Source organism: Bradysia coprophila (assembly GCF_014529535.1).
Source record: "Bradysia coprophila strain Holo2 chromosome X unlocalized genomic scaffold, BU_Bcop_v1 contig_173, whole genome shotgun sequence".
In the NCBI taxonomy this organism is placed as follows: Eukaryota; Metazoa; Arthropoda; class Insecta; order Diptera; family Sciaridae; genus Bradysia; species Bradysia coprophila.
The window spans coordinates 2,557,120-2,566,151 of NW_023503302.1; positions in this window are offsets into that span (position 1 = coordinate 2,557,120).

Sequence of the window (9,032 nt, forward strand, 5' to 3'; positions counted from 1 at the left end):
CTGTGCGTAGTACTGTCATTACCTTCAACATTCAGCAATTACGTACAATTTACAGATATGCTGAAAACTAATGTTCAGCTGTGTTGTAAAAAGAACTGCACAGTTACCATACCTACCATACGCAAATATTTTTTATAGGTGTAGATGATTTTATAATTTAATTGTAGTATGATTGTGAATGACAAATCGATGTTTTCCAATAAAAACCAAACCAAACCATTAGGCTCTTGATGTGTAATTATGACACGAGGCCACAGGCCGTAGATGTAAAGTTTGCATAGCATAAACAGTTTTTTGATTCAAGTGGACCAAAAATGTCACATTCTCTCACCAAAACAACAACTTTTTCTCTCACTTTTTTTACACTTTTCGTTCCCAGTACGCACCTTTTTGTTCCTTTTTGTCCAAAATATACTATTTTGTGATAGCTCCAGTTAAAAATGTTTCTCAAAGTTGAAATGTTGACCTAAAGATAAAGAGTATAATCGTATATGACTCAAAATATAGTAAATGTTTGGACATTCCTGCTGGCTTGCAACATCGCATTTTTGCATATCCGTGGAAGTTACTATAGGGTTTTGTATCTGGACTTCCCCTCTTTCATTCAACGTATAACACACCCCAGATAAATTTTGTTGCAAGCCAAAAACTTTGTCGAAGTAAAATCTCTGCCCAGTAGACCCATATTTTTCAGTCATAGCCATAGCTTGTCCGGATTGCCGAACCATTGTATTTATTTTCACCAAAATTGGTTCAACTTTTTGCGATATAACTCTTAATTGATTGGGAACATCCATGACTTTCATTAACTCTTAAAAGATCTAAAATTGTGTTTTCTAAAGAAGAACACACAGTATCGTTATTTTAGATTTTAGAAAAAGAGATACAACGTGACGGAAAAATTAGGAAATTTTCGGAGATTTAATTCTTCACAATTGCATCGCAAAGAAACAAGCCACGGTCGGTGAAGTGGAGAAATCCAAGAAATCTTTTACTTCATTTCTTTCGACATTCATTTTGCTATGAAGCCTATTAGTCAGATCTTCTCGTTTATTTCTGTCATCGTTATGAACAGATGCATATTGTTCGGAATGATTTTTAATGAACCAATGAAACTAAACACTATACCAACCTATGGAGCATCCGCACGTTGTATAAAAGGTAGGGAAGCTTAAAGTTTCGCTCCCGCTTTTATTGCAATCCTATTGAATTTGATCGTCAAATGTCCGATGGAAGTGTTTTCATTAAGAAAACAGCATTAAAATCGTTAATGAGTATAATACACAGGCCTGGAAACTAACATTATGCTGAGGTCCGTTTACTATCGTATTTATGTAGGGGAGCTCATTTTATCTAATTGGGTTGTCTTGTATTGAACGCTAAATAGATTCGTCGTATTTTCCTCTTCTCTTCCAATATTTATTGCCAATACAAAGCGCATTAATGTATGTAAGTAAATGTGACAATTTCGAAGTTTCAATTTTCTTATGCCATCAATATGTGCTTCGGAATGAAAAGCAAAGCTCGCAACACACACATACCGAGTATATATTATAAATTATGTCGGATGGTATCAACTGTCTTTGATTTTCATGTCACGAAATAAATTGAAATCACTTTTTTGTTTTTCATTTTTTTTCGCTCTCTCTCTCTTCAAAGCAATTGCATATTCAACAAACGTACATCAAAATTGGATTATTATTTTTTCAACAAACACGCTATATTTTATGTTTTATCTATACCTGCATGGGCGTTTATTGAAAAATATTTTGAAATCGGGCGATGAGACCCTTTTTTTTGACAAGAACATAAAATATATGGTTATTACACATATGCGGTTTAAATAATCGAATCGGAATTTCTGATGAGCATGGCCGGTCAATGTCAATATATTATAGCTTTTAGTTTGTACAGTGGACCAATTTTAATAATTCATCTTCACAGTGGCACAAGCTACTTTTAGAATGAATCTTTCGACTACGTCACTGCTATCAGCACAAGAATATATTAGAGTGAGAGAAAATAGTTGAAATAACTAGACTGTACATTAGTATGAGCTAGCGAAGCATGTTTCGGTTACATTCACCAAGTACGCCCACGAAAAATGACGAATTTCAGAACCCCCTTCACCGACTAAAAATTGGTAAAAATTGATTCGAAAAATATGGAAAATAATTGAAGACATGGCTGAAACGTTTACGATTTGTTGCTTGAAATACTTACTTCAATTAAATTTTCTCTTTTAATTTACGAAGAAGAATTATTTTCGAAACTATATTGGCACGTTCGAGGAAAACAATGAATTGGATTTATGATATTTTCGAAAGATAAATGAGCATTCGATACAAAGAAAAAATTACCCTTTTGATGAAAGAATCCGAACCTGTGAGATGCGCACGATTTTGTTTTTGTCTTGTCTTGCCCTCCAAATGGAATACGTAATTTGTGAATAACCCCCAAAATATACAATGGATAAACTTTGCTATGGAAAGCAGTCAAACGTAAACTTACTAAAATTTTTATTTATTTTCAATTAGATTCTGAAAATTCTGATTTTTCCATAGAAAAGCTGCGTAATTCACAGTGGCAACACTTTTGCGATTGGAAAAAAACATTTTTGCAATAGGATAAATTTCATTTAAAATCCAACATAAATCTCACTTGTCAAAATAAAAATTTGGAACCACGTACAAACTGTACAACTTGCAGTGGAAGTGGAATGAATGTAATATTGGATTGTAATTGTGGGAAGTTGTTTGTTCGTTGTAATACTCACACTATACAATCGTCAAACTTATTTTATCTACTGTAAGTTGATAATATTCATAATCTTCAGCAAACGCATCAAAGTCGCAGTTAGCAAACGCGCAGTAGATTTATAAACGAAAATTTCCGTGCGCAAATATTTATTCCCTTGACTGTAAGTCATGGGTTTTACAAAAGAAAATACACCGTACGTAACACGTTCACTATGATTAAAAATGTATGGAAATGTGATGAAAAAACGTTAGATGTTTAAATTTTGTGCCCTTTGTTAACACGATAACTGGAGCAAAGGTCAACCGATTTTCAAAAACTTTTTTTTATTTGACGAAGTATTGAAATCCCCAGGTCAAGTTCGAAAATGGGCAGTATCGGTTCAACCACTTAGGAGTAGTTCTCGAAAGAAGCCTTTTCTGCTTTTTGCTAACACAACAACTGAAGCAAAATTCAACCGATTAAAAAAAAATGTTTGGTGGAGAATGAAATTAATTCCTGAGGTTAGGTTCTAAGATAGATTATGTTGGTCTAACGAACAAGCTGATGTTGCTAACAGCATTTTTGTATCTATTTCAATAGTATTTTTTTGTTATGTGAATTTGCCTTGTAAGCGAAACCGAATAAATAGCACAAAAATTAACGAATGTGAAGTATTATAGGTTGACATTTCCGATTTCCAACAATCTGTAATGAGTCTGTTCAATAAAAAGCATCTGCGGGTCACCACCTTAGTGATCAACTCAGGAGTGTCTTAACCTGTTCTTTCAGAACCTTGCGAAAATGGGTGGTATCGGTTCAACCATCTGGGAGTAGTTCTCAAACGAAGCCTTTTCTACTCTTTGTCAAAACGATCTGGAGTCTTTTAGTTTGATTTTGCCTTGTAAACAAAACCAAATAAACAGAAACAAAATTAAATAGTGTGAAGTTCACACGAGTTTAAATTTTATTGAAAACATACGTCATTTTTTACCAGGGCATTTTATATACAAAGTTTCGAAGATTTTCAGTGAAACTAAACAGAATTAAATCATCAATGACACATTTATTAGTTCTTCTAGTAGTTCTTCTTCTAAATGCGTTTTTGTGGTCATCAAAATACACAAATTTCATTAAAATAAATCATTGCCAATAAAAATACTATTGAGAAGCTCTGACAAACAGTCAAGGGATCTGACCCACCCAACAGGTGGGACCTAGTATATATTTGGTTATATTTATGTCTTATGCATATAACCAATACGTAGGTATTTGCGATTCTGTGTTAGTTACAGGTTGGTGTGGTTTTGTATGAAAATGAATATTTTCACTAACAGTAGATAAAACCTTGTTGTTAACACGTTAGAAAATGGATGCGTTGCCGAACTCGCTTTACTCGTATCGGCATCTTGTGCGCTCACATCTACTGCACAAAACAACACCATTAGTTAGGAAAATAGCTATTTAGTTGATTTCTTTTTACAATTTTTCCTAGCTCTGCTGGGTTGTTATAACTTCATGCATTATGAATTTGTGTATTAAAATTTAGACAGCCAATACGTATACGAAAGCCATATGAAATAAACATGCTGGTATGTTCAGAATAGAATCACATACAATTTCTGTAAGCGTATTTTTCGCATTTTCAAATGAATGAAACAACTTTGGCATATTTTTTTCCCTCGCTAACCTGAAAACTTAACAAGGTTAAAAACTTTTCAAAGTAAGAAAAAAATTTCCTAACTTAAAATCTCACTCACTCTCACTCGGCGAAGTAATTGGTTTGAATTTCCTGTAACTTGAAAAGAAAATTTCAAAATAATTGAGAAATTTAGATTTTTATCTTCTATTTGATTTTGTAATGCGTATACTCATCTACGTGGTATAACGTTAACGTAATGTATAGCATGAAAAATGTATGCTAGATGGGATGATATTTCTTGGCATAAAAAAAAGCAGCTGTGTACCTATTTGTCGTTGTATTGCATGAGATTTGGCTGAAAATTTAAGGTGAGAATTAATTTCTTTACATAGATATTGATTCAACTAATTTACTTTACTCGAATTCAAATGTAAAATGAGTAAACAGCAGACGAAGACGAAACCAAAGTCTTTGTAGTGTAGTATGGTAGCCAAAGAATTCTTCGGTGACTAGAGTGTGAATTTCAACCGAGACTATTAACTTCCGACTATGACAATTTAGAAACGGCTAATCATGTGTTATTGATAACAAAGACAAAAGGAAGAGATAAGTATAGATGGTGTTCTCTTATATAACCAAACAAATGTTAAAACAAACGAAGTAAAAGATGTTATTTTGATAGTAGTTATATTAAAGAAAAGAAGTAGCGGATTTAATAATTTTGGCCAAGATATGCCTGTGTAGTTTGTTAAATTTTAATAGTGAAGGATGTATTTAGCCACCTCGATCCATAACGTCCTACTAGTAAAATTTGGGGCGTGATTGAAATTTAACCGTTGTTATCTTCAACGAACAGTTGTCAACACGCTAAAGCAAAGTACATTGTCAATGCGGTAATTTAATAATAACTTTTACCATAGCACTGTTCCCAGCATTAACACTCGATTGTCAAACGTCAGAAAACCTCCAATTTTTTCTATATTTCCTCCGAATATTGTTTTATGTTAATGCTAGGAGCAGCAGTGCTATGCTCCTGAAATTTAACTGAGAACAAACTTAGGAACGTTACGCAGATGCTAGGGAGACAAAACACATCACCTAATGATTTTCGTTCCGTTATAATGCGACTTGTATGTATATATGAGCATCAAAGGTACATTGAAGGTGAAGTATGTAATTTCTCAAAAAGCTAAAAGCTTAAAAGAGCTGCTGATCGAAGCTCGTCTATAAAACTATCCTCCGTAGTAAGTCCAGACAAATTTCTACAACTGTACATTATGCTGCTGAGAAAACTTTTAGATCTGGAATTAACATAAAACTTGAAACAAGAAAAGTAAAAAACTTTCTCATTTTTAGAAATAAATAAATAATTAAATAAAGTGGAAGTGCTATTCAAATTCACATCAGTTTTGTAGTTTGTAAACAAGATAAATAAATCAATTTACCTCCATCACGACATAAATTTATTTAAATTAATTGAATTGATCATTTGATAAGCGCATACACTGTACACATTATATGTATGTGTATAGTATATTCACCCCTGAATAGAAAACATTTCAATTGATTGTGCTATAGCACTAAATATATATTTATATTTATAATTCTCTTGTGTTGAACGTAACATGATTTAACACTTTCAAAGTTTTGCTAAAATATGGTATTTAAATTACGAATAGGTAGCCGGTACACGTAAATGTAACACAGATAAACATTTGGATTCTGAACCCAATTAAAAGTTATTTATTGCACCCTGGACAGAATGGAACAAACAAGAAAAAAAAAATCGATTCAATTTAAAGCCAAAAGCAGAATGTATAGTTTCCCAAACTAACACTCTCTTTCCTCTATGAGACATCTCTGGATACATCTATTTGTTAAATGAAAAATTGACATTTTTTCCGGAAATGATTTTCTGCAACCTTTCATTGGTATTATGTATACCTGTAACGCGACGCTTTAATTGATATTCTCTGGATAACTATTTTACATGCAGTTGTGTAACAATGTTTTATTGTTGAATCTGTAACTGTAGAGTTAATTAACAATTATTTCAATCTAAAGCAGGTAGTGGGGTAAAATTCAGAAAAACATTTGTTGCTTAAAACAGATTTACAGAATGAGATGTTTTAATTAATCTCTGATAGAATGTAATCATTGTTGGTCTTATTGTTGTGAAGCATTACGACGGAGGTAAATAAATGCTGCATAGATAGGTAACCTGAAGAATTGCACAACTTTCCTCGAACATTTATAATTAAATTTTGCACTACCGGGGATACTCAAAGAAGTTGTTGAAATTTCACTTAGACAAGAAATTCTTTAAACATACGGAATTTGAATATATTTGAATAATACTCTAATTGATGCTCAGAGACTAAGGTTTTGCATTGCAGGGAAACTTTTTTTCTTCTTGAAAACCTGTGTTAAGTTCATGCATCCGTCTTGATTGAAAATTGTTATTTGTTTGAGATATTCGGAAAATGGTTTTGGATTTACATAACACACACAGCTAGAACAAAAGAAGAAAATGCTTAGAACTTTGCTGAGAAAGAAAATGACCAATCAATCGTTTGATGATTTCATCTTTAACATGGATCTCGAGAATGACAGACATTGGATCACACAGGAACCTGTTAGAACGGAAATATTCACGAGTGCTGAATTCAAATGGAAACAATGTTTGTTAGTTCTGAACACATAATAACATTTTTTATGGTCTTAAAAGTCATCGATGTTCCCAGTCAATAAAGTGATTCCAGGTTATGATATTTTGGCACAAAAAATGAAAATGCCTTAGCGAATTCAAATTTTACGCCAAAATATCATATCCTGGGAATCACTTAATTGCTTGAGAACATCGATGACTTTTAAAACTGTGACAAATCCAAATTGTGTTTTCTAAAAGTGACCGATCAAACTGTCTTACACCGACGGAATTTTGAAAACCGACATCTTTTCTGTTTTGTGCTACAATGACTTTTTCTGAATTTTGTATGCATTTCTAGATGGAGAAATCTAAAACTCAAGTAAAATACAGAGACAGAAAATGTGTCGTTTTTCAAAATTCCGAGCGTGTACAATTTCCATCGGATTGAGAATTTTCCAGATTTCCAATAATCTAGAACTGCTCTGATGGTGTCGAGTGTACTAAGCGCGTGACCCATAATCAAGTGTACGAATTTTACTTCAAAATAATTTTATTCATGAACATAAATACCGGTCACTTTAAACAAGCATATGTGTACCATTGGATTTGCCCACTATGCGATCGATGCGTAGAGATAGAGACCGCGAAACATTTGCTACCGTCCTGCCTATATAATAACTCTCGAGCAACACATTTCGCATCACACAATGTGAATGCCAAGTTAATAAAAATAACCACTCACCTGAACAATACACTAAATTCCTTGAACCGAATCAAAAAAGGATAAGTTATGTGTGTGGATGGCTTAGATGTAGGGAATTGTTTTGTTTTTTCTATCGCACTTTGTTCCCTTTTTTTTATTCAGTAGCGCCGAATGTACAGGGGCGATTGGTTACATATTCTTAAAGTGATCATATCTATCTTATTGTTAGTACGATCTGAATTTATCGTTTGTTACCCGTCACACATACACACACACACGCAAAAAAAGAGAACAGCAAGTTAAACACAACGATAATAATCGTTACAATGTTCACCAGTTGATGCAAAACCAGCTGTTGCTAGATAGGCACACCGAAATTATTTAATCATTGTAGTCGACAGCTGCCAAATAGAGTACTATTTTGTATGAAATGGTTTTTAACAGTGTTTTACAGTTGTGTGCCACACTGTCAAGATTCAGAGTATAACTCATGCTTGAAGTGCGTTCATTCCACCCACTGGAAAGTTTGTATGGGCAACGTCCCCCCATGAAGCTTTAACATTTCATTGCGGATCAGTGACCAAAACAGATTTCTAACATTGACTCATGTGATGTTGAGAACAAATATCTGGTCCACACAGGCAAAACCACAGTCAGCATCTCTGATTCGATTAGAGGACTTAATTTCAAAAAGAAATTTATGTTGAGACTCAGTGTTTGTTGATACTGCAATGAGCGCCGTTAAACATTAAACGTCAAACTAAATATAAATCGAAGCAATGAATGTGATAAATCGACCGAGTTAAACGGCAAAATCACTTGGTATACGTAGTGATGTTTGACGAAAGTAGAGATAAATATTATATTTTGATTCACTCACATCTCTGCATACACACACATGATGATTTATTATCCACTTTATTCACATAATATAAACTCTCCGTATATTTTCGGTTTACGACTGTTAAAAAGGACTATAATAATAATCTGAGCAAATAATATACAGTGTTTTATCCGACAGAAACAAGTATTTCCATGAACAATAAATTTAAAAAGGTATGTAACTTCGTTAACTAATGACACCATTAAACTTATCCTTGGCTGGATTAAAAGAACATTAAAAAATAATTAAAATTTTAATTGTCTAAAAATTCTTTCTTCTCTCTTATTTTTCCCACTCTCGAAACACACAAAAAAAAAATTGTGTAATAAAACCAAGAGTATAATATGAAAGCCGAAAATAATTACACTCTTGACGTAACCGAAAGTACCGAGATAATTCCTTAAAATAATGCAAAAGA